This window comes from Paramormyrops kingsleyae, chromosome 3 (assembly GCF_048594095.1).
Source record: "Paramormyrops kingsleyae isolate MSU_618 chromosome 3, PKINGS_0.4, whole genome shotgun sequence".
Taxonomy (NCBI): domain Eukaryota; kingdom Metazoa; phylum Chordata; class Actinopteri; order Osteoglossiformes; family Mormyridae; genus Paramormyrops; species Paramormyrops kingsleyae.
Genome location: NC_132799.1, coordinates 5,394,320 through 5,421,279, shown reverse-complemented (window position 1 = coordinate 5,421,279; position 26,960 = coordinate 5,394,320). Strand labels below are relative to the sequence as shown.

The 26,960-nt window shown below is 47.9% G+C and overlaps 1 protein-coding gene across 4 annotated transcripts in view; it reads right to left on the bottom strand.

Annotated features, from left to right (window-relative positions):
* Positions 1 to 26,741, bottom strand: part of LOC111835700 (signal-induced proliferation-associated 1-like protein 2) — a 76,596-nt gene extending 49,855 nt beyond the window's left edge. For 2 of the 4 annotated variants that reach the window (XM_023796274.2, XM_023796275.2), the window contains exon 1: positions 26,537 to 26,741. The gene's annotated coding sequence lies outside the window, so the exon portion shown is untranslated. Of the gene's footprint in view, positions 1 to 8,033; positions 8,202 to 10,748; positions 10,820 to 26,536 lie in introns of those variants that run through there. The other 2 variants (XM_023796273.2, XM_023796271.2) reach the window with 2 other exon arrangements.
* Positions 26,742 to 26,960: the final 219 nt, after the last annotated feature.

Below are 26,960 nucleotides of genomic sequence, written 5' to 3'. Positions count from 1 at the left end.
CAGCTCTTTTTCGTTTTTTAGTATACAGTACCTGGTTCCAGAAATGGAAAGCAGTAGTACAGGCCAGAGCACCTCGGGTTCGAGGCTAACAAACCCATCCCCCTGAAGCTGCAATTGCAGAATGGGACAGAGAATAGAAATCGCGGAGAATACCGAGTGTGAAGGGTAAAATGATGGGTGACCCACTTTGTTATGCCACACTCATTATATATACATACATCTTTAGATTATTCTTAAAATGGTTTAAGACAAATGGTGAAATAATCGCATTGGTACCTATTGTACATTGTTGACCCCTGACCCCATTACTTTTTTGGGTGAGAGACATTGTTCCCTAGAATGACCCAAGCTTCAATAAACCAGAGGGACAATTCGTCACAAATTCATTGCTCATTCTCTATATAATGGATAGACTACCCTTCATCGCACCGGATGGCAAAATATATCCGCCACTGACCTGTTGGCGCAAGCTGAGGGTGGGAGGTGTTCCCATATATCATTGTGGGGACTCTCCATTCATTTATATGGGGAAAACTCTTATCACAACATGACAACATTAACCCTTATCCCAGCCATAACCTTAACCATAACCAAGCAAAATATGAGACTTTTGGCACGTTTAGTATTTTGCTTGCTTTCACAGATCTTTGTGGAGACCGAAACAATGGTCCCCACAACGTCAGAAAAACAGGTTTTTATCACATTGTGGGGGACATTTGGTATCCACAATGTAATGTAAACATAATCCACACACACACACACACACAAAGAAACTCATTCACTACCAGAATGCAGAAAACCATTGGGGCCCCGGGAAATGGTTGGTGCCGATTGTAACTTCTGTACTTCTGAAATAAAAAAGTCACAGAGCGACTACGACGTAATGCCATGTATGGTAAAGGTTTCCCCTGGCCCCAAATGCAAAGGTGGCATCTGTGCCAGGGCTGGAGCTTGGCCCGATTTCTCTGGCGTGAAACAGCCTGACAGGCAATTATAGCTCCCTGATAACAGAGCAAACCACCTCATTAATTTGGAGAGCCAAAGAAAGTCCTATTTATTTATTTTGGCGCAGGATACCAAACACGGTCGAGCCAGGGCACTGAATCATAGAGGGACAAGGGGACAAAGACTTCTGGATGCAGAACAACAGAACCTCCTGCCGTATTTCACTGGCTGCACAGTCCTATCAACCTAATCTTAGTCTATGTCTCAGCGGGTCACCAGGAATCCGGTCGTGGCCCGAATCTGTGGCCCAGAAGGTCGTGGGATCAAACCCAGCTCCAACCACCACGTCAACCTCACGCCTGGCCCGGGACGATTTATTATCTACAATCAAGATGCCGTCATAAATTACAGAAAGAATATCAGAGACGGAGACGTGGGAACGAAGGAATGGAGGAAGGGAGGGGAGTGAGAAAGCTCATTAAAGGCATGACCTTCACGTCAAGTCATGTGAGCGCAAATGCGGCTCACGACAGCATGAAACGAGAATGCCAGGAGAAGCGTATGCTCACATGCTTCTTCCCTGTGAGCTCACATTCTCCCGGGTAAGAGACACCGCTGCAAGAAGGATCACAGTTGCCGCTAGGCTGCGGGCTCCTGCCAGCTTCTAGAAATATGCCATGGGGAGGGAATAACCAATGATAATAGGAGCATCACTCAAGATTTATGAAAAGGCGGGGGGTAAGCCTTTACTAGGGGGGTCTGATTTTTAATGAAAAATGTATGAGAACATGGTATTTAAATACAGCACTGGCAATCCTCCTGAATGATCTTAACTGCAAAATCTAGAGTTGCAAAGTTACAATATCATATTAGTGGTAGACGGAAAGTGCCATTGAACAGAACCCTGAAGGAGACCCCGGAAACCAGGTCTCAGAAAGAAATAAGGGTAATTAGACCACTTTTCAGGCAATGGCTTCCATCAGCCTCCCGTCTGACGTGACAGGAGGCGGAATTAACTGCAGCTGCAGAGTCCCTTCGGGACTCCTGGTCAAACATCACACCCCCAGCAAGCCAGAGCTGACAGGTACTGGGCAACTCAGTTATCAGTATTTCAAAAGAATCCACATTTGGCCTGTAAAAACACACACACACACACATATATATATATCTAAATATACCATCTTCATAAATATGTGACTTTAATGCCAATTATGTCCCTGTTAAACACAAGGGAAATGTGCTTTTAAATAGATAATTGTACTAATTTAGACAGTTGTAATTCATCGGTGTAATTAACCGTTTAATGCAACCGTCACAGGGCACATTATTGAACAGGGGAAGGAAATAGTTGAGGAACATTAAATGGAAAAGCACAGATGGTTCTACCTGTCAATCTGGAAGAGTTCCTCACAGGACCGGGATGAAAGAGGTTCCTTCATTCGCCTGGGGAAACCTTGCTGGGCTAATGTAGCCACTTAGCCTCTCCGAAAGAACCCCTTTGGCGCCCACCCCGGCTAATTCACCGCTTTCTGATTCATCGCACAGCCACAGATCTCTGACACCTATTATGTTTCGCCACTCGTGGTCCCTCTACACGTGTCATTCGCGGCTGCAAACCCCACCAGCGTGCGAGCAGAGCACCACGGCCCTTCACAGCTTAATGCAGGAGTAAAATTCACCAGGAATTTAACCCTTTGCCACTTGATTCATAAACAAGCGCATGCGCATTTAAGAATGAAAGAGAAACAACTATGTTAATATGAGGCGTTTTGCCCTCAGCAGAACCGAGCCTGAAAATGAACCCCGGCAGGTTTCTGGATTCCATCACCTCTAAACGGGCCAGTAACCGTGAGCCAAGTAGTTATTAAGCTTCCCCGAAATTGCGGTCACAAAGGCCATCGCACAGACCGTGACCAAACACCACGGATCCCCCACTTCATAAGCTCTCCTATTTCTGGTCCACTGAAGTGAGTCTTTGACATTAACTGGGTTACTGTGAAGGGGAAAGAAAGGTGAAAATGGGATTGGATGGGAGGACGGAGGCAGGGTATGTGGGTGGGTGGGTGGGTGGGGGGCATTGGGAGGCTTGCCAAACTTCCCTTCAAGGAATCTTTGCAATTAAAATCGCAGGGGCCTATTAATTTGGTGATCTTTATCCCTATTGTGTTAGTTACTGGATCTTGGGAAAGTTACACTTAAGTGAACGACTTTGAGGGCTGGAGCTCCCACACACTTTGGCTACGGTCAGGGGGTCGTGTGGGGGTGCAATTTGTTGAATTCAACACCTTTCCCCCCTCCAACAATCAGACCGCGACAAGTGACAAGGCGGCATGGACAGTGTTGACAGCAAACGATCCGGAATCCAAGTTAGCATCCTTCTATTAGCATGTGGGCTAGCTGGCGAGTGAGGCTCGTTGAACAGCCGCAGTGACACGGGTCACATTATCAGGAAGGAGAGAACCGTCCACAGTGCCACATTCACCCGTCCTATTCAATTAACAAATTTAACTTGATTCTCACAAAGCCTGGCTGCTTTGTGAACATGATTGAATTGTGTTTTTCTTCACAAATGTAAAGTAAGCTGTATAAATAAAACTGCATAAAACATCTGGGAGCAAACAGTATATTTTTATTATCATTACAATTATTGTAATTACTAAAATTACAACAATTCCCTAAATTAACCATGTTAAACTTGTTTTGAAGTCTATTTGGCCTTCACGATCTTGAAGAAAACCAGATGATAGCATGGGGTCAAAGGTCATAGGCACTGGCTCTCCCCCAGCTCTTGGCCTGGCTTGCAGTCCCTTATCGTGGCACCTCACTGCTTTCCTGCATATCCTGTCCGGCAGCATCCGCTGGTCCTACACATGATGGTGGTCGGGCAATGCCAAGTGCAGACCCTTAGGGCAGCTGCTCGCAAGCAATGGAGAAAAGTCGAACACACCACTGGAACGACAGTAACCTGACCAAATGAGGTTCCGAATCAAGCAGGGCAAGGATGAATGAACCCAGTCCATGGGGACAAGATATTCCGGCAAGGAGGATGTGCGACCTCTTAGCTGGCTGCTTTCCGTGGAACCCAGCCATACGTGACGCTGCGATGAGCACAAAGTCACTGAGTCCCCGGAAACCACGATGCGAATCTCTTTGGGGTGACAATCTACTACCAGCTGTTAATGTGATTGTTTTTCCCTATAACTCACCTCCACTTCAGCTCATTGTCTCGGTGACACTTCTAAAGTGGTTTTAAAACAGCCGGCAGAGGGTTGAGAGAAAATGCATTTACTGTGGGAGTTATGAATTTGGGGAGGGCTAGACTGGCAGAATGGGGATGTGAAAAGCTTACATCCTGGACGGGGGCCTGGGGCCTGCCGACACGCGACCATGTCCAGACAGAACGAAAGACGGGGGCCAGGGGCCTGCCGACACGCGACCATGTCAGGACAGAACGAAAGACGGGGGCCTGGGGCCTGCCGACACGCGACCATGTCAGGACAGAACGAAAGACGGGGGCCTGGGGCCTGCCGACACGTGACCACGCCTGGGTTGGGCCCAGCACCTGCCAACACGGCCCAGCTACATCTATTCATAGCATGACGTAACCACTTATGGTCATCATCGCTTCTGAGAGGCTGACAGCGTGAAGAGAGCTTTCAAAGTAACATATTCTCTGCAATACCTTCTTAGGAGGAGAATGACGACAAGATAGTGGATATGTTTATGCCCCCTTATACAGAAGGTCCAAGCTTTTGCTGTAATCGAGTATTAATACACAGTCGTTCTAGACGTCAACACTCTTTAATCTCTTGGTACAAACTGACATTCACTCCTGGGAGTTACTTCCAGGAACGTCAGACAGTGCACTGGGCACCAGACGAGGGAGAAATCTAAAGCTGCGGAAAAGAAAAACAGCCTAAACATTGCCAAGAGCCGCTGAGCCACTACACTTCCACCTTTATCCTTCCGGAATGGGAATTAACCTCCACTGGCCACTAGGGAAGGTTCATTTTTATAAGCAGAGGCCTGGCAGGTTCACGCACAAATATAATGCAGCCCTCAGTGGCCTAGAAGAGCCTCGTACCTGGGAGGGGTGGGTCACGGGTTTACTGGCTCACAGGTCTCGCCTCTCAGCCCAGAGATCATAGCAGCAAAAGTGCACAGGAGAGAGAGGACATGACCCAGGCAGCTGGCTAACTGCGCTGGCCCAGCTGCCTTTACACTTTTTACCATTTTTTCAAATATGGATGCGGGAAAACGGCACTTCTGCACAGCCGCTAGGCTCACACCTTGAGATTTTTAACTGTGAAGGCAAATTTGCAACAAAAAATGTCTACATTATTGCAAGAGAAGGGGAGTATGGAGAAGCGGACGAACTGCTGGTAGAAGACACACAAGAACCAGAGGGTGTCTCTCCCCAATTCCATTGATTGCCGTTAACTTTTGTCTTTCCATGGAAGAAACTTTGCATCCCTGCACCACAATGGGTTTGAGCCTGTGTTCCAATATGAAGCGAAATGTCCCAATATGTTTAGCAAATTGAGGATATCTAGGATGCCTCCTGGGCACGTCCTTGGGGAGGTGCTTTGAGGATGTCCAACTGGGGGGAGAGCCCGGGGACGACCCAGGATGCCCTGGAAAGATTATATCTCTTAGCCTGCCAGGGAAACCCTTGGTATCCCCTAAGAGGTATCAGAGGTTGCTCGAAAGAGAGAGGTCCGGGCATCTCTGCTCAGACTGCTGGCTCTGTGACCTGCACCTGGAAAAGCAGTGGAGAATGGGTGGATGGATGCATGGATGTTTATCCACCAGGTTCAGCAAATATTGGCAGAAAGCCTCCAACTCAATTGCTGGTGCACAGCTGGAAGAAGCTAAGCAGCCACGTGACCATCATTCAATTTGGGTCTAAATCTCAAGCTGGAAACAGTGATGGCTCAGAGCTGCACATCATTAAAGAAAGAGACCTAAGACTCAGTTTGGCATCATAAGCAGGGTGGCCCCACAGAACCACGAGCCTCCAGCACGGTGTGGAAAATGAACCTAAGAGAAGCACTCTTGGGTTCCAAACGGGGGAATGAAATTGCTCAGGATTGCCAGAGGTCGTGTGGGTTTTGCAATAAGACGTGAGAGCTAAACAAGTACGGACAGCCTCACCGAAAACAAAGGGCCGATTCTTTATTAGAAGTAGACGAAGACGCCTACCATCCTCGCTGAACTTTCACGGTTGCTACTCATCGTGATAAACTCTTGTTTTGCTCCCAAACCATTCATGATAGGACAGATCCCTCTCAAAATGAAGAATAACAAAATAGTTTTATACCACATTGTCACTGTGCTTAAATTGTAAACAGAACATTGTCTAGTGAATTCTTGTGGGGGTTTAACTGGTTGTACTTGGGACACATGTTCACAGGCTTACCGTTGTATCCTTTAGCTACAGACAGTTAGAGGTCGAAACCAAAGCCCCCCCCCCCCACCATTTTTTAAATTAACAGTAACCTAGCTTTCAGTGATGTCTCACCCCATGGCCCCACCCCACTGTCAGCAGAAATGCAGCAGACAGCCTCAAACGTATCCCAACACCGAGATGGCCATGTAGGCCAAATGTTTTTGACCTCAGCTAATGTGTTTTAGCTTGGTGGCTATTTTTCTACCTTTTCAGTAATAGGGTGGCCTTGGGGGTGTGACCGAACCCCGGGGGGTGACACATTAAGAGTGGTCTCCAAATACATCACCTTCAATCAAAAACAAAGCCAAAACACTGCATCACTGCTCCCAGGACATCAGGCAACTGGTTATAATAATGAGTCAGCACTTTTGGGCTCCTACCAATACCCACCTCAACCTTCACTAGGACCTGGGGATACATACTTAAAAAAATGAATCAAACAAACAAACGCGCAAATGGTGAGCTGGTTCAAGTCATGTGACTCCGGGGTCATTCATAGCCCCTTATGGACCTGAAGCAAGCCAGAACTATCCAATAGCAGCAAAAAAGGAATTCTCACTAGTGCTTGGTAGTTGGCTTGGCATCCCTTCAAACTCCCTCCTTGCCAACTGGGCACTGAGATCAACTCCACTAGCTATGGGGGACAGACCAATATCAGAGAAGCAGACCTGGTTGCCCCTCAGTTCTCCACAGGTTTTCCAGAGCAAACTCATTCTGTCCCTGGTAGTTAGCTGACAGACACAAGAGTAACTACTACCCGAGCATCATTACCTAACCCTAACCCCACCCCACAAAAAGTTCCAACTCACACTCCAACCCAGAGAGTTCTCGGTAGGGCTCCATTTTCTGTGACACGCCCAACGTCTTTGACCAAACTCCCAACTTTTCAATAATCCCCCTAAAGGCTGTATGCCGAGTCGGTATATTTCATCAGCAAAAAGGGTACTGCTAGAAGCAGGCAGCACTGAAGTAGCATTTCCTTGTAAACAAATGTTTGTGACTCACTAACCAGTTTAGTCATGGTTTAGGGGAGCATCAGACTTCCTGTGATGGGAATTCCATTTTCAGAGGGTGCCTCCCCCTTTGTTTGGGGGACACTACCTACCAGCACCCCCACCCACCAACCTGCCTTCAAAGGCCAATGGTGGGGGGGGGGGGGGGGGCTGCTGTAAATCAAATTATCTGGGGGGAGGGACTGGCAAGAAGGCTGGCAGGGGACGCCTGATGGAGGAATGTGCACTCTGCAGACTAACACAGGTCGCTTAAGCTTCACCATTGGACCTATGGCTTCCTGGACAACCAGACCCTTTTAAAAATTGAATACAAAAAAATCTTACACTCATAATTCAGGACTCTTAACTTTTCACATCACATAACCGGGTGCACATCCCATCTTAAAAAAGGCTTTAAAATAGAGAGCTTGGGTCTTACTTCCCCACAAAGGATGTTACAACATTTGACCCATGAACTCTTTGTACTCCTGGATGCAACACAGAAGTTTAATCTCATGTTGGTCAAACACAAACACAATGTCAGGCTTCTTAAATGACTGTTTAGACATCCCTACACACAAGTATTTTTTTAATACAGCTTGACAATAACATTCAGACAAAAATCAGAGCCACAGCCCTGAACTTACTTGGGAGGCTAGTCTGTCAGGGATCGCACCCCACAGTGGAAACCTACAAAGAACTTCTCTGCGGGCCGAAAAGGCACTGGTCTGTCAGTGACCTCGCCAAGGGTCATCCATGGTCACAGCTTGTATTCTTGAACATTTTGCAGCTCTCCACTAACCGTAAACAAATCAAACATAATCAAAACATAACGTCTACACTGCTGCATTAAATGCAGCACCGAAAAAACAAACATGGATACACGTCCCCAGAAGCCCCAGAATATGAAACCAAATAAAATGATGCAAAAAAATATTCATACTGACACCAAGATGTGTAAATATAATGTGTCACCACACATATTGGGCAGAAGGCTAAATTTCAACTGTCATTTTCATTGTTTCCCAGCATATTGCACTATTTATATAAAAAGACGGCTAGGTGGTAATTTTCACATCTTCGGGTTGCAGCTGTCACGTAGACGCAAATAACAGCAGCGGCTACATTTACGGTCGTGGTGGGAGCGTCATGTGTGACGGCCAGGCAGCCGGGCAGGATCGTGCTGCTGCAGCACCCGAGCAGGAAGTGCTTAGCTAGATTTAGCCCAGCTGTATAAATTCATACACGTGTTAACAAATAAAGAGAAAAACAAATACGGCAAGTCAGTATGTTCAACAACTACGGCCTTAGGGCTGTCCCCCATCCATGAATCTGCAAGGGATAGGGCAGGGACGTAGGAACTGGGGGGGGGGGCATGTAATCCCGAATATTTAATTATTTCATTTAGATTCATTCACCTCCCTTCCCACCAAAATGAATAGATATTTGCATTTAAATGTTGTGAGCCTCTAATATCAAGGTCTTTCCTAAGCCATTCGGTTAGGGTTAGGGCTGGGGTTGGGGTTAGGTTTAGGGTTAGGTTTAGGGCTGGGGTTAGGTTTAGGGGCTAGCAGTGTTGATGGACAGCATCAGTCCGATTGCAGAACATACTGAGGTATGTATCTTTGGTGCCTCTTGAAACACCATCTGCAGAGCACACCCTTCTACATAGCCATGGAAATGTTCCTCTGGAGCTTTGGGACCACTGCCTGCAAAGAGAAGCTCTCAAACAGGCTGCAGAATGCCAACAGCAGCCGATCTCTCCTGCCGCGCCACCTCCACGTCGTCGATTACGCCGATGACAAAACCTTTTATGAGAAGGGACCTCCTGATGGTCATTAACACATGTCAGCTTTGGCAGAGGTCTGGCGAATGGAATGGAGCCATTCATGAACCAGGGAGGGAGATTGATGCTGCAGAGCTGGTCCAGCTGCTACTGCAAATCCAGGTGCCTCTGGGCCTGCTTACCACCATGGAGACAAGCCTGTTAACAACCTGAAGTTTGTTTTGCTTTTTCTTCCTGTTGGTTGATTCTTGGGTTTCTGTGCCCTGCAAGCAGCACAGTCACATGCTGGAGATACAGCCTGGTCCCATGCACATCACTAAACTGTAATGTATATATGATTATAAAGAACTCCATTACTTTATGCCAATCACATTATCCATTAATCAGGAGAAAAATGCAGATGTCAGGGTACTGACGCAACATAGGATAGAATGGTCAGGCAGGAGTTGGGCTGATCTACTGCCTGCAAACTCTACAAAAATCCAGCTCCGAGTAACAAAACAGCGGTGACTCAAGAGCTGTGTTAGTCAGACAGCATTTTCCCGTAATAAGAAAAGCCCCATGCAGCCACCAGCGGATTAACTCTTCGTCCCCACAAAGAGCTCCTCAAGTTAAACCCAGCAGAAACACTAAATCACAGGGGTGGGTTGTGCCGGAGAATCCAGAAACATAGAGCTGGAAAAGGACAAGTGGGAAAGCAAAGGAGAGGAGCACTTCTGCGAACAACACGAAGGAGGTCTGAACAAACAGCTGGAAGGCTAGGGGCCACTAATCGCCGGCCAAAGTGAACAGCACATCAGCACGCAGCCACATTAATACAGTAATTCACCCTTTGTCCTTTTCATCGAATGCTGGGAAATTACTCTGTGACCCTGTAATGGAGTTTAATCATGTCCAGGGGCAGAGGGAGCTCACCATATCCTCCCTCCCACAAAACCCTCTCTGATGCTGACAGCAAGGAGGCTTCAACCCCCCGCAGGGCACATGTGACAGCAGGGGTCCACTCCAAAGACCCCATGGAGCTCGTTGTTTGGCAGTGTCATGAAATCACCCCAGTTGTGGATTTTCCCTTGGCCATTCACAAAAATAAATAAATAAATAAACATACATGCTGGGGGTCCTGAGCTGGGTTCAGGCCAACAATGGGGAGAAGGGCGACAAATGCGAGGACAACCAGAGCACCAGAAACACCCAGAGATCCAGAGCACCAGAAACACCCAGAGATCCAGAGCACCAGAAACACCCAGAGATCCAGAGCACCAGAAACACCCAGAGATCCAGAGCACCAGAAACACCCAGAGATCCAGAGCACCAGAAACACCCAGAGATCCAGAGCACCAGAAACGCCAAGAGCAGCGAAAAAACCAGACCTTCATCACATTCAACCCATTGTCAGCTTTGCACAATTTGACAGTTATAATAAAATCGCTTTGAAATTAAAATGATCAACGATCTGCATTGAAATGATAAAGAGCTGCCTCAGTACTGTACACATGTCATTGTCTGATTCTATTGTAAAAGAATTTTTCAAAAAAAGGTTCAACAAAACCATGACAGTGTCACATGACGGCCTTACATGACATCTGTGACATGGCTTTTCCCCTTGTGAAGCTCTGCAAGACCTTTCTGTCTTGTATTTTCTCCTGTCTACAGGAAGAGAGGAAAAGCTACATGTTATACACATGGAAATACACATTTGTCTTTGGGGAACTGCAAACGCAACTACAATCAGCAGAGAAAAAAATCATAATTCTTAGATTTTCGTTAAAAGGCAAACAGTTAAGGGCTGCGTCTGAGGCACCCGACTCCTGCTTGATAAACACTTTAATTTGCAGTGCATAGAGCGCTCGTGTGTCCAGGCATTCTGCTAAAAACAGACCAGCCGCTTGTGGGCGAGCAGATATCGGGGGGGAAGCAAGGACCAGGGCTGGGGTCTCCAGACTGGGCCGCAAATTCTCGCACCATAAACCAAGCCCTGGAACACAGTATAGGAACTTAAGCTGTTAACCATGAGAGGAAAGTTAGACAATGAAGGACCATATGATCTCCTAGAGTTCCTCCGATCCTCAAGCTCCACCCATGGTGTCGGAATACATTCCAACATGGGCTTCTAGGATTCCTACAGATCTCGCCGCTGACCCTGTTGCAAAATGGGACCGCAATCAAGGGGCGCCGCTCGGACATGGCATCCGTGGGGGTCACGGAGGCGAGTGGGAGGCTTCAACCCTGGCAGGATGGAACCCCTTCACCAAGCCCATTTGGATGACCCCAGGTGCGGGATGTCCCTCCCCAGAACGGGCTTTCTCATCACGGGCAGCCGGGGACAGGACATTGGGCCGACTTAAAGATGAAACAGCTGCTCCTTTGAAGTGCCTGGTGGCCAAGTTCAGTGCAGCTGCTGTCTCTGGACATCTAGCCCCCCAGCCCCCATCCCACTTTGCTCGCTCCGGTCCCGGCCCGAGATCGCTATGCACTTACGTCGCAGGAGCCGGCCCGCTCCGTCATACATTCCGGTAAGGGGCTCCTAAGTCCAGCAGGCTAATTGTGTCCACAGGTGCTGATGTCCCCCCCCCCCCCCCTTTCCCCCAGAATCCCCTCCCGTCTGCCCTTCTCCGCCTTCCCAGAATTCTGAGGACATCCAAAGAGCAGAATGGGCTCATTTGACGTGACTCTGCCCTAATAATGGATGAAGACCTCTAGCCACACAATTCTCAGTCCCAAGAGCTAAAGAAAGTATTGTAACAGCAGATGAAAAATGGTAAAAAAAAAAAGGGGGGGTAGCGGAAAGAAAAAACCCACTGCTTACAAAGATAGCCCCCAAACACAGTCATTCCCAGCTGAAGAATAAAAAAAAAAAACAGGCCCCTCCCTGGTAAACGCACAAAAGAATTTTTTGCATAAATGTTATATAATGCGATCTGACTTAAATAGGTCTTAAGTTACACTCGGAAATGGACTTCCGCCGGTTGCCGGTGGCGACGGGTCACCGGATGAAAAATGAACACAGGGAGGAGTCAGGTCCCTGACGGCACGGGTCGGCACGGACCTGACCAGTGTCGCGTATCCTGACTCCTGCAGGCTGTGTCTCACATGCGGCAGGGGTCCCCCTAGGATGGGGGGCCCCAGGGCGGGGACCCATGCAGCCTGCCTGGCAGCAGAGCATCTCCTGTTTGCCCCCTGGGCCAGAAAAAAAAACACAGCAGCACCGTGCAGAGCAGGATGGCCTTATATGGAGAGTGAGGATCGCAGAAAATGTGGATGGCTGAGTGGGGATGGCATCGCAACACTCTTGGGCTGGAGGGGGGGGGGTGTAGGATAGGTGCTGCTGTGCACAGCGAGATGGGGGGGAGGGATTAACCGGTCCCATCAGGACAATGACATGGATCGTCTGGCTAAGGTCCCAGTTCTGACAATCTACTGCCAGCGTTCCCGTGCAGACCTGGGGAGGCGAAACCACTCACCTTGTAAATCATCCACTACAGACTCACCCACCTCCCATCTGCACAAACATCCATATGCAAGGATTTAAATCCTGAATAATCCCCTCAGAAGAGGGGCCTTCTTCTGTGCCACCTGGCCACCACCACACCCTGGCCCTGCCCAGCCCCCTCCATTTTACAAAGGCAGCACTTTTTGATTCGCTAAACCCGAGCTATGTCAGCCTCTTGCCGTCTCCTCCGTGTGGGGGCCCTTTGAGATTGGTTATTATGAGCGTGTCAGTTCCCCCCCCAGGCTCTGGTCTGCCCCGGGGCTCTGTAGCTAACACCATAGTTAGCTTAGCCAACAAGTGGCACCTTAATTCATTATCGCCCGTCCTCATTTATTCCCGTCCCCACTGTGGGCAGGAAATGTGTCGGGGGGGGGAGGGGGGGAGTTGCCATTCTCTGGCAATTAGATGAGATTTCAGGAAGTCACCCGGTCGGATTTTATTCTACCATTCTTGTCCTGGGAATGTCGAATGCTACTAGAGCCTTAGACCCATTCGACGGGGAGGGGGAGTGTAATAAAAGCCAAATCTGCTGATGCAATCACAAGGAGGAAGGAGATAGAAAGAAAGAACGAAAGAAAATGAAAGAATGAAAGAACGAAGGAAAATGAAAGGATGAAAAAAACAAAAGAAACAAAGAAAGACTGAACTAAAGACGACAGTACCTGTTAAAGGCCAGAGTACGTCACTCTTACTGGACGACTCATCATCTAACGTAAACGGAACAAAACCTTTGGAAAAAGACCTTATCCAGGTCGCAGAAATGCAGGGCAGCAGACAATTCCAAATTCTCATTATCAGAATGGGCCGACCGTCGTACCTTTGGGCGGAATGTGCAGCCTGAATTAGCTCTTAATAGCTTAAATCAAGAACACAAGTTGTTTAGCATAAAAGCATCTGCCAGCGTCTGCTGAAGGTCTTACTGGGTCACTCTGAAGTAGGAGCAGCAGGGCGGTTTGTAACTGAAGTCGCTGCTCCGTTTACATCCTGGAACCATATGCCAGCGTAAACCTCCCCTTGGGTAAACATGGTACTGCCACGGCAACAGCGGTAAGGAAGGCGGCCTGTCGCCACAGACGCGGTGGTGCCGTGGGCTGGGATGGCGCTGACCCCGTTGCTGTGCGGGCCCCATCCTTTCATCCCAAGGTAAACAAATCCAGTTGATACTCCATGTTCTCCCCCCCCCCCTCACAACCAGGTTAAACGGTCACAAGTGTGGACCTCAGGAGGCCTTGGGACACCTGGATAACCTCAGCTCTAGCACACCTGGAGTCAGCATAAGTTTAGCATCGTCTGAGCTGGGACTTTGGCCTGGACCATTAGTGGGTGGCGTGGGGGTGGGGGTGATGGTGGGGGGGGGTACAGAATTGCTGGGAATCCTTGTTTGGCATCTGCGAGCTGGAGTGGAATTTCCAAAAGGCCACCTTAATGGTACAGTCGGCTGCGTGACTCCACCACTACTGCCCCAGTACCCTAGAACGAGTTATCCAGAGTGCCCCCCCCCCACCCCCCCACCTTTTCAAAGGAGCAGAGGATTAGCTTTTGTCTGCCGTTGGAAGGGAAAGTTGGACAAAAAAAAGGAGATAAGATACATGCTGCTGTCACTGTAGATTATTGTCTAAAGTCAACAGCTTTTATAAATTGGATAAAGGGGACGTCATTTAAAACGACATCAGAGCAAACAAAGGCACACAGATAGAAACGACCGGGCCCAGACGGAGCCCACTGTCCTCACGCTGCATTAGGTCTGCATGGTCGTCCCTTTACAATCAGGCATTCCTTCTACTTCATCAGAATGCAATCATCCCGGCTCACTCGGGCCTTTTCTCCACCCAGTGGCTGTGAAACCGCACCCCCCCCCCGAGCCAAAACAACCACCCCACTTGCCTTGTGAGCGGAAGGTACCTTCCCCAGGAGGTACTGCAGCTCTTACACGCTCCACGTCTGAGCCGACAGAGCAGAAAACAGCGACTTCATGCACAACAAGCAAAGAGGCACACACACACATACACACACCCCTATCCGTGCCCTGGCTCTGAACTGGCATTCGCACGAAAAGGTCTAATAAAAGGAACTTAAATCATGAAGTACATGCTACAAGCCCAACAACTCATGAGGAAACTTTCTGTGCTGAGCCAACAACCCAACAAAGGCATTCAGTCTTGGAAGAGAGTTCATTACTTTAATTAAAATGGCCATAAAAGATTAAAATACCATGCTGGTAAGGTAAGGTATGGTGTGTTCTTGTCACACTGCTCTCCTTACTTTCATCTACGTAGCTCCTAATTAAACCTCCTGAAATTAAATTAAACCCGACACTGATCAGGCAGCTTCTTTACTTACAGGTAATTGTAAAAGCATTTTCAATTAACCTTGAACCACAGGGGTCATCCTAAAGCACGCATGTTCCCATGACACATAGATCCTACTGTTCGGAGACCACAACGAAGGACATCATAGCCACGACATAATCTCAGGGCTCGCGCTCAGATGCAGACCGGTTGGGGGAACGGGGGGGCGTGGCCACAGAGCCTTCAAACACCTTCACAGTCTTTGCATCCCTCTGAATGTTTCATCGATTGGTTGGGATGACCTCAGATTAAACCAGTGGTTCTCAAGGGAGCGGTTTCTACCCACAAGCCTCTTGGATTTGTTTGATAAGTCACCTCTTGCTACTGATCACGTGATCTGTGCCGCATGTGCGACAAGCGGAAGACCTGCTACACCATTCGAAGCACCACTACAGAGGGGAATAAAAAAAAAGTATGCCACATCGTATTAAGAAACATCAGGCTAAAAATACACTCAGATCAAAATGCATAATTTGTCCTAAGATATTCCCAATGTTTGACAGTATATATAATATCAGACAATGACGTCCCCTCCATGTGATGCACCATACTAATAGCACCAGCCATCCTGGTGCATAAAAGGTTAAATGGGTCGCAGCGAAAATGACCCCCAGGCTTTAATACTATGCATGAGATCGGCGAGCACATTACGCCGCATCTGTCACAGTCGTGCGCCATTTGATTTGTTCATTACTATCAATCTCCATTAACGAACAGCCGCCCGGCTATCACCGAGGAAGAGCTGCGGTCAGGGCAATTAGCTCCTTATTTTATGCTACATCCGTCTGGATCTGCCACGCATGGCATTTCGAGATAAGGGGAGAGACTCTCTCTAGCTCTGAGGATCTCCGGGCCAGGCAGACAGGAGAAAAAACTGGGAGATCTTCATCTGTGTTGACCATGAAGGTCAAGTTCTCAGGGTAGCTGACCACTGTCATAACCTTAATGTGATTGGACCGCTGATTCTTTGGTGAGGATTCTGATTAGCTTATACGGCAGACAGAAGCCCACCCCCTACTTCCTTCAGTCACATGCATAGTAGAGGTGGGAACCTCGATCCTCTGAATGATTTATATTAGACAGGGACCCTCTGGTTTCACACGTCTTTTTTGGCTACAGTGCTGTTGAGGAATGTGTCCAGAGAGCAAATATCCTCTTATCTACATCCAGGGCAGCTTCAGGCCCTCCAAGGTCAGCTCCCACCATTGTTCAGACCTGACCTACACAGGAATACAACACTCTGTCGCTGGAGATCACCCTGACCCTTAACCTCGTGTCGCCAGGGGTTGCCGTGGTTCACTTCCGCTAATTAATCTGTTAACTGTTGCCTTTCCCCCCCCCCCCTCTGACTGCTGATTTAAAAGCAGGTCAACAAAACTCACGGAGCTACATCAGCAACTTTCCCCACACCTGAGCCTGAAAAAGCAGCTTGAATCCTGGGGGAGAAGAAAAGAAAATATCTGGGACACATTTGTATATTTCTATACTTTAGCTCCTTTGACCACAGTGACCAATTCAAGCATCTATTTATAGACTTTGCTCAATGCTTGTGTGTTTTCTACATATAATCTAATTAAGTGGAGCCCTGGAGCTGCTTCCACACTATTTACAGCACGGGAAAATTAAAACTAACTCCTGTTCGTACCTTTAGAAAACAGACTCACTGCTGTTCCCCTAATATAGCTGGGCAACGGGAGGTGAGTAAGCTTGGATACTTACCCAGCAGGAGATGCTACAGGAAGACCAACAGGGAATTAGTCTATATTGAATCAGTTCTGCTCAATCACCCACCCAGACCAAACCTTATTTATTCACAAGAGTGATCAAAGACTGTCACTTTGTGTCCAACGAAGTGACGGCGCTGGTCAGGCCTGGTTTATGAAGGAGGCCCGGCTCCCCGCCGCCCGCTACCACCTTTTGCCCATTACACTCAATGTAATCAAGACCATCAACTGCAGATGCCCAGCATTCCAATGCTATGCCTGAGGACCACAGAGATTACAGCCAGGCTTCATCCACCCTCTCTACCGCTCCAGTCCATTAGCTGAAAGGACGTTGGAACTCGCCTCTGCTTAAAACCGTAATGCAAACTTACGGTAATGCTATCCAAATAAATACCAGGCATCAAAAGAGTACTGGCAGAGTGCTGCTTTCGGAAACCCCTCTTTGCTATCGAAGCCATATTCTCACTGCAACCCACACCGTCTGCAAAGCGACGAGACCATATGGAAGGATCTCCCTCGGGCACAGGAAAGTCACGGTGCAACTGTTGCCGTGCATCATTTTCCCCTTCTAGCGGACAGTGAGAGAGAGAAAGAGAGAGAGAGAGAGAGAGAGAGTCATGGGCGTGGGTGAGACAGAGAAGAGAGCACCTCCCAGTCTGGGCCCAACTGGCCGAAACCCATGGGGCTGGAACACCTGCTGTCCCGGGCAGCTGTGAGAAAATGCCGAACCACTTGACATTTCCTCACTGAAAAAGCAGTTTTGCTGGCACTGGCAGCCGCTTTTCTCTAAAGCAACTCACAAGCCATGCAGGGATGGTGCATAAATATTGTGAACCAGGCTGCAATAATGGAATAAGACTGGAAAGCAATGTATAGTTGACATCTTGGAGCTTGGGCCGCACAGCCAGCTCATTATAACAGCGCCTGTCGCTAAATGTACATGACATGCATCCACACAGGAGAAGCCAGTAAGGAGAGATGCCAGGAGTTGCGTCTTGAACAGCAGGGGGTGTTCTGCAAACCTGAGGCCCGGGGGGTGGGGGGGGGGGGGGGGCCCTTATTCAATCACAAGTGCCAACTCTGAAGACAGATGGGATTTCGAATTTCAACCTTTCAGACCAGGAGCAGTGCAAACTAGTGGCACTGACAGTGCACGACTGGGACACGAAAGTGAAGAACAGATGTACAGAGGAAACGCTTGCTATTGACTTGGTGAGGAACCTCCTCAGAAGTCATAGAAAAAAAAACTGAGATCGAAAAGGCAACATGACAAAACGCCGCAGGAGATGTGCCACACAACAGGAGGACAGTCCTAAATTTTATTTACACCCTGCTTGAAACAATATATCAAGATCCACCACCCCCACTGTCACCAGCGAGCGAGTCTAAGAGCGTGCTCACACTAGGCCCAGTCGCCTTGCACCGTGCCTTAGCACAACTGTCCCTCCTCCCCCTTCCCCCGCTGGTCTGCACTAACACCTGAGCACGTTTTCATCATCACTGCGCAATTTTTTGTGTTGAAGAAAATGTAGGAAGAAAAGTGCTCTGACACAGCACAATGGATTTCATGATTAATGTCTTTATTTTATGGCTTATTTGGATCGTTTTGGGCGCGATGACACACGGCCCTCTTACAAATTCATCGGGTATGCAGCGTAGCCATTTTCATTTAATCGTGCTGCATGTATAAGAACATTTTACTCCGTAATTTACCAAACATCTTGGAGTTTTGTGGGTTGCATCCAGTTGTTCCTGGATACTCTTGTCAGCCCAAATTTCTAACGAACACCTCAACCACAGACCAAAGTGACCCCTTTGCCGCCATGTTTGTTAAACGGCCAGTTGTCTCTGAATTCCGTGCTCAGGCAATCGGGCTAGATGGGTACAGTGCTCGAGTTCAACTGGACAGTGTCTGGGTTCAGCCACTGCAAGTGGTGCACTGTGGTGTGAAGCACAGTACAGAGTGATCACACTAGTCAAGTGAACTGGACTTTGGGGATCAAATGTGCTTGGGCACGGTACAGGTCGTCTAGTGTGAGTATATATAAGACTTTCAACGATCACAGGTTGAAATAAACATCACAGCCAGCCCAAACTGCCCACCCTTCAAGTCACACATTAGACATCACGCCTTGTCTGCTTGGTCGGTCCCTTCCCAGGATACTGGTATGAGAAATGAATCAGACCTCATTGGGTTCAACCCCAAGAATGAACAATCAATATACAATAACAGTTCCCGTCCCTTTAGCTGCCAACAAGGCTTAAAATTATGGATTAGACACACAAAACGAACCTTATGAATGTTCTAGGCTTCATTCCCAAGCGCCATACCAAATGAGGCAGAGTTTTTCTCATTAGAAAAGGGCATCTGCGTAAAAACACAGCTGTTCACAGGGGGGCATGTGTGGGACGATGGGTCAGCAAATGGAAATCCAAAAGGTTCCCTGGCTCCCAGGAAGCAGGGAGCATAAAAACAATGACCCTATACAGCACTTCCACAACCGTAGGATGCAGTACTAATGAGGGTCATTATTCTATTGTCCCCGAGAAGCGGCAGGAAAGAAACAAATTATGGGATAGGATGTTAATAATTGCTGTGTTGGATATTGGTGCAGGTGTCGCAGTGCTGTGTGAACAATAAGTGATCCAGCCCACTGCACACAAACGGGGGTGCCCGACTGGCATCATTACGTTGATGGTTCTCTGACCCATTTACACGGCTGTATATTTTACTGGAGCGATTCAGGTTAAGTACAGCAGGGCCTCCTCTAGAGCCTCTCATTGCAAATATTCCACCATCACGCTCCCCCGCCATCATGAATCAGGAACACAAACAGCACGGCCCACCACTGGACACAGTTACTGCCACACCTCCGCACCCAAGGCCCCAGGATCTGGCACGTAGATCAGTGGGAAGCAACATTAAAAAAGGACATGTGATCCCAGCGAGGGCCAAGGGGCAGTGGTGTGTGTGGGGCAGTTCAGGGCACAAAGGGGGTCTAGCGGTGAACATCCACCTCACAGGGCTAGAGAATTCCCTTCTGAATAATCGCATGCCTCCTACAACTGACGCAGCTCGATAGCCAATCAACAAGCAATCGATTTTCCCCGCCTCTAAAAACAAGCGTAGAGAAACAAAGGAGACGGACAAGAGCGACTGGTTTTCAGCCAGCATTATCTAACAGGAAGGGAGCCCCCGGGGTTCTGCATTCGCAGACTCCTTTCATGTCGAAGACGAGCACCCCCTGCATGCTGGGACTTATGAAGGTCCTGGCGGGACACCCCCCCCCCCCACCCAACCCCAATTCAACGGGTCATACCCAACCTCGGATTTCCACTGATGTCCTTTGCAATGGCTCAGCAAGAACAAAGAAAGGGAGAGGATGGGAGGAAGAGAAGAAAAAGCAAAGAGGAGAAGGTAAAGTGGAAGAGAGAGATATTGGGATTGGTGTCAGAGTAGAATGTCCCGGAACGCAGCCCGTGCGGCTTGACAGGAGGACAGAAGCCATGCTACCATCTACCTTGACAACAAAAATAGCCTTTCTTCTCTCACAACAGCGTTGTCTTCACACTTATGTTTTCAGAGATATTCCCATAAGACGCAGTCAGTCCCTGCCTACAGTTACTGTACATAAATAGGAGAGATTGATTTGGAACAGGAGAGAAAGTCTAAGGACCTCAGAGGATGCACAGCTCCAGACTAGATACTCAGTACTTCAAAGATACTACAGTTAGGAACATGTGAGACACAGTATGGACAACTATGCAAAGACCCAGGCATCTGCTTCCTCCCCTTTTCATAGTGCATCCTGCTGTTGTGTCCCCAGCCCATAGAGACACACACACACCAACATGCAACAGTGCAGCAGGAAATCACCAGCGAAGCCCAACTAGGGCCACACCCCTCTGCAGGGCGAGCTCGTCATTTCGAGTTTTTCTCATTCAAAATACAGAGCAGCCAGTATTCAATTATCTTCACAGGGAAGGAAGGGGAGAAGGAAGGGGAGAAGGAAGGAGAGAAGGAAGGGGAGAAGGAAGGAGAGAAGGAAGGGTGTGGTCCACCTGTAGCAATATAAAAATGGAAAAGCGAGAACAGATCCCATGATGAAACTCCCTGTTCCAATCAAATAAGTTCCATTCAGGTGGAAAATAATCAATTTCGAAGCTTTGCTGCAGTCGCAGGTAATATCAGGAATTCCTCATTCTCCTGTATTCTGCACCCATGCTGCAACTATGCTGTACTAACAGGATCTACGGAACATGAAAGAGGCATCCGGAACTTCCTCCCAGGTTCTCACAGAAAGAAACATTTTCCTCGGACCGATTTACCGTCCTGGTAGCTTCCATTAAGAACAAATGAAAAGCGAGGTCTTCTACTGGCCCTAGAACACCAGCAAGACACACATCCCCGATTGCTAATCAGCCAAGTAACAGAGATATCTGCCGAATCCTAAACAAACAAAAGTACTGCGAGCACTTAAATGAGATCCACAGTAGTGCAACAGCGATATTTCAGCTGTGGCAACCAAAGGAGTCACGTCTCTGGACCAAACTGTTCATTAGTGCCGTTGGCCTTCAGAGACCAAGCGGATGAAAGGAAGGCGTATGGTGCCATAAGGCTGTTAATTTTTTCATTTTTGTAGCGCAAATCTGTTAACAAGAGTATCAGAACCCCTAAGCATCAGGAGTCGAATATAGGAGTTGCATTAAAAAACCAAAGACTGCACTCTACTCCACTTGGTGGAACTCGCACCCGTGCCAGAATGACAGCTGTTGCATAAATATATAAAGAAAACACAGACAAGCAAATATGAGGGCTGAATAGTTCCCTGGCTGTCACACCGCCCGTCAGAGGAGCGCCAGACAGCCGTCTGCTTTTCAAAGCCGCTTCGCGCCGGTTTCCCCGGCGACAGGAGACCGTGTCTGAGGGCGCGGGACGATTCGCGTCGTTTGCAGAAACAAGCCAGCTCATCTCGGAAGCCCCGGAAGAGGCATCGGGCGAGGAGGCTGCCGCTGTTACCGCTGTGCATCCGATGCAGGGATCAGCGTATCATAACCTCAGTGTAGCTGCTTGCTAATTGGCTCCTGTGTTAAATCACCCCATTTCCTCCACTGCTTCTCCACCAATGCTGCTCACTGGGAACCAGACTGGTCAGGGAGCCTCATCTGCTTCTCGCTCCCATAACTGAGAGCACTGGCATTACTGGCTGTGTTTACACTGTGTGGGCACAGCCTGCTTTACCTGCCAGCAACCCTCCCTACCCCCCCCAACCACTACCCCACCCAAGCAGCTCTGAAAAGAAGTCCACTCCAGCAGGAGACATGCAAACCAATGCAACTGACACTTTACACACAATCAGTCTTCCTCATGGATGCAACAGGGGGCGCTGTTCTGTTCACACAGGCTACTGTGTGAACAGAACAGCGTGTGGGTAGCATGGGGGTGTGTGGCTCAGTGGGCTAAGCCTGTGTACCTGTAATCACAAGGTCACCGGTTCAAACCCAGCCTCAGCATGTCTGTGGGTCCTTGAGCAAGGCCCTTAACCCCCAGCTCCCTGGGCGCTGCTACAGGTGGCTGCCCTGCACAGACAACATGCTCCACAAACAGCAAGTTGAGGGAGGCGTAAAAAGAATTTCCCCATGAGGGACATGGATAATAATCCAGGAGGATGGATTATTATTACTGCAGCAAACCGAGAACTTCCAACACCTCACAATGCCACCAAAGCCTTACTTCAACTTACCCCACTCACAGAGTGCCCCCCCCCCCAAATATAATTTGAGCCCCTCTTCCATATTATGAGTCCAGTGTCCCAATGGCTGCAATACCCACGACGGTCTCGGCTGCGCCTCCCGTTGGGACCATGCCATAATACTTCAACCCACCATTTTTGAATACCAACAAGATGCCAACTGTCATCTTGGCAAACCCCTTCAGATGAGAACTCCCCCCCCCCCCCAAAGGGGGTCCCACTGTCCCACACCTGTCAGATCCGCCGGTCATGCTCCAAGCCAACCCCAATAAAATTAGCATAAATCTGACACAAGCAGGTATACAATGACATGGCTGGTGCTGGAGCCATCAGTCTGGCATGATTTTAATATGAATGCTGCAGCACAAACAAAAAACAGGACATCTCAATTGCCATGCATTTACTGCAAATCAGATAAGTTCATACAGTACAAGAAGCATATCATAAAAGGTGACCTTAAAACTGTTTTATACTTGAAGTGTATGAAGCTCAACTTCTTGTTTTGCCTCAGAACAATGAAGGCATGGAATTTCTACACGCGGGCCCTTATCTCCGCATTGTTCTGAGATACACAACACGGAGGTTTTGATTTCCGCCCCCATTATTTCTAATAGGCAAACATCTCCCCGGTTTCCTTCAGTAGCCATTAACACGCTGGCCGCTCCAAGGGCAGAAACGCCGGTCGTGTTCCATCCGCTCGCCCTCCTGGGGGAAACCGGAGCCGCGGCGAGGAAGCGGGAAGCGCAGGGCACACAACAATGGAACGAGACGCGGTCCGCTGTGCGTGCTGTGTGCACTGGGGGCGCTGTGTGTGCTGGGGGGGCTGGGCACGCTGGGGGCCGCAGCCTTGGCCTAGCCGCCGAGAGGCGCAGCAACAGATTGATTAAAAAATAAATCACCAGCCGTCCTAGTCAGGTGTGTCACCACAATCCCTGCTCTAAGTTAGTATAACGCTCTTTGGGAAATCCATGCATCATTCTGGGACCGTGTATCCCGACGAAGGCGATCAAAAATGCAGGCCCAAACAAGTAGTGACTGTTTATGGCCAACAGGGGGCCCCCACACAAATGTTTGATTTAAGGAACAGGGTGCTGGGAAAGGAATGAAAATCCAGCACTGTGGTGAAAAAAGCATTGTCCCAGTAGATAACTTTGGCAGTGGAAGAAAGAAGAAGAAACCAGTAAGATGAGATGTTTAGAACATGTGATGTTGCAGGCTACTGTGACAGGGACACCTGCAGAATGAACGCGACCTCGTCAAAGCGGCAAGGGGGAGGTGGGACAAACATAATCAGCCCCCCCTCTCATATCCCCGCATCCTGTGGTTTCTTGTTCCCTGTCGCACCCTCCTGGGTCACCGGCGATTCACACAAACAGTCCAGTCCTGTCATCTGCCACGACGATAACAGATGTGGTGGTAAGTTCACCGCGTCGCCAATCTCGCGTCCATCTGGGAGCGACCCCTTGAGGGAGGGGCTTGGTGATGCTAACAAGGCTGCCCCCCCTGCTTCTGTCCCCGTAATGCCAGACTGATTTGGCATGAAGTGGGCCAGGCTGGTCACACGCGGCCTTTGGGAATCTCCCCTTGGACCCACTCGACCTTCTAGCGGTCACACGCGTTCTCCTCCAAATAAGTCAAACGTTACCCGCCTGATGCCATCCCCCCCCACTCTGCCACATCTCACAGACCTCAGTGGTGTCTAACCTGCGGATAACCTCTGTAAGCATCTGTAGGCACCAAGCTCCTCATCTTGCCCACAATGAAAAGCACCAGGGTCTAGACTGATACTTACAGGGCTGCAGAACTCCTATTAAAACTTTACACTACACTTGGAACCCCCCCAACAATTCAATCTACAATCCACAGATTTCACCATTTCCAGTATCCTTTAGGTAATTAAAAATACATGCATGTCAAGTATACCACCGCATTATGACTTATAAGGACATGCATATTGTTCGACTGTCCCATAGCAACATCTGTCTGTCAGTTGAAACGTGTTTACGGATTCTCTACTAGGCCTAAACCATATCGAAAAATATTCAGAAGTTTGCATCTAGGCTCCAGACCTCGTGGAGATATTTAAATTCGTGTCGCACGAGGGCATTTCATATTTTATGCATGCCACAGAAAGACATCCTGACCCCTTGATCGACGATACGATTCATTCATATTTAATTTGCATTTTCGGGGGGGTTTAATTTCTCTGGTTGTCTGCCGTCCCGAAACGCTGTCCTGTATTTCCGCGGCGTTAAAGCGTATTCACGTCCAGTTTTCAAACGGACCAATAACCAATTTTATTTGGCACGAACGTGTCCAGTAAGAAAAATACTAGCAAATATAAAATATCCCTAGAAAAGAAAAAGTCCCCCACGTCAATACAGATCATCAGTTTCGTCCTACAGACTCTACAGTTTCCTCCATATATATAGACCGGTTAGTGCAATCGAGCAATCTTTGTCGAGATACCTGTAAATGTTTTAAAAGCACATTTTCGAACCTCATGCAACGTGTTAAAAATTCAGTTATATTATTTCTTTTCCTCAGATTAATTCAGCAACCAGATAAGGTTTTCAGCAAAGTTGCATTATTTCTATACAATGCACAATAACGGTTTGAACGAAATAGGTCTAGCAGCTTTGACGGGTGTAGCCATTTACATGCCCACCAGACAGAACGCACGACAACATTTAAAAACTGCTGATTACTTTACACGCCTTGTGATTGCAATATGTTGATAAAGAATAAACACGGCACAGCATTGCAGCCGACCTCAGTCATACAGCAGCTGGTGTGAGAAAAGGTGCGCCCTCTAGAGGACATAGATTTCCTAACATCCTAAAAGGCAAAATGACAGTGCATCCCAGTAAGCAATGTCTGGACAATCGCGCTTGGTGGCAGGTGTACGGTCCATGTTTTAAAAAATAACTAAAATTCTGCAAGCTGTCTAAGTATTTTATAAATCAAAAATGGAAACAAGCGGCTGCACACAAAAGCGCATTAGTAAACCGAGTAGCTCAAACAAATTAGACCATAATCATTTAATGGAATAGAACGTTGTCAGTATTTTGTATGTGAAGAAGTTATGCAAAATCCTTGTGTCCCCTTGGATTTGTCTGAATGAAAATTATATAAAGATAACAATGCAAGTCCTGTGTTTTTTTTCAGGTAAATTTGCAAATATCTTTTTGTTGGTGTGAGATAAGGAAGCCCTCTATCGGCGGTTCATCTGACACACAATAGCTTGCTACAAGTCAGTTTAACGGAAACGGGGATGTATGTATGTATACACAGTACTGTTTAACTGCAAGTGAGATGTGAGAATTGCAGTTTCAAAACGTCTTTACTCTTGAAGACCGATTTAAAGGATCAAATCGACTGTGGTCCGTCTGTTAACAAAACATTTCTGTAAAAGTCTTAAAGATGACTTGTAGCAAATCCTTACATAGGGTGAAAACCTTCAGCCTAACTGGTCTAATTGTTGTAGATGTCAAAGTAGCTTCAAAGTCATTATTAGGTAGCTTTGTAATCCATTCACATTTCCCATAATGAATAAGTATCGAAAGCAACTGTTTACTCATCCAGTTTAATTAAATACATACTGCTGTTACTTAGAGTCTCAGAATGTAATTAAATTAATGTAATTAAATGCTTAGTTGTTTTAACAACCTCCGTAAATCAGTCCGTAAATCAAACATAATTGGTTGGCATATATTAGGCTATAAATTCGCAAACCAAAGTATTAGCTGCCGTTTATTATCTGTTTCGTTTTTAAGGACTGTAAATAAAGAACTATCATCTCAAATCATTTCCCTTTAGAGATACACAAATTCCGCTTTTTTTTCAATTTACTGTATCGCTTCTAAGTTGCAACAATGGCATAACCTTTATTTTTTAAAGTAATTAATCCGTTTTGTGCCACTTTGACATTCAGGTAGCTGACAAAGGGCGCAACAAAACTTTGGCATCAACGGTTCGACAGCCCAAAACTTTCTAGTGTCCATCTGACCACATAAAGCCCGAATCAAAACCCGCATTTATAAACTTACCTCGCAATACAGCCATGGAAAATCCCATATTTTCCAGTAAACAAATATAATCTTCTATTTGTTTGGTTTTCACTATCCTTGCTAGTGGGAGTCTTTGTAAATCTGTCACTGTTTCTGTCTCTCTTCCACAACACTCAACATTGCCGGCCAGCCAGCCGCCGCGGCTGCGACCCCGCAATCCCAAGCTTGTTCCTACAGCCGAGCTGACAGCGGAGTCGAACTGGAGCCCCGCCCATGGCTCGCATCGATTCGCTGGAGGGATCCGAGATTCCCCGCCCCCGACTCCTCCTCCGGCGGTCCCGCAAACCGTTTTTAAGCTTCTGCAGCTGCAGACAGTGCTCAGCTCGCTCGCGCATAGCTGAATAAATAGGAATTCTGGAAGCACTGGAAGCATGGTTCACAAGAATAGTCTGTATGCCTTAAA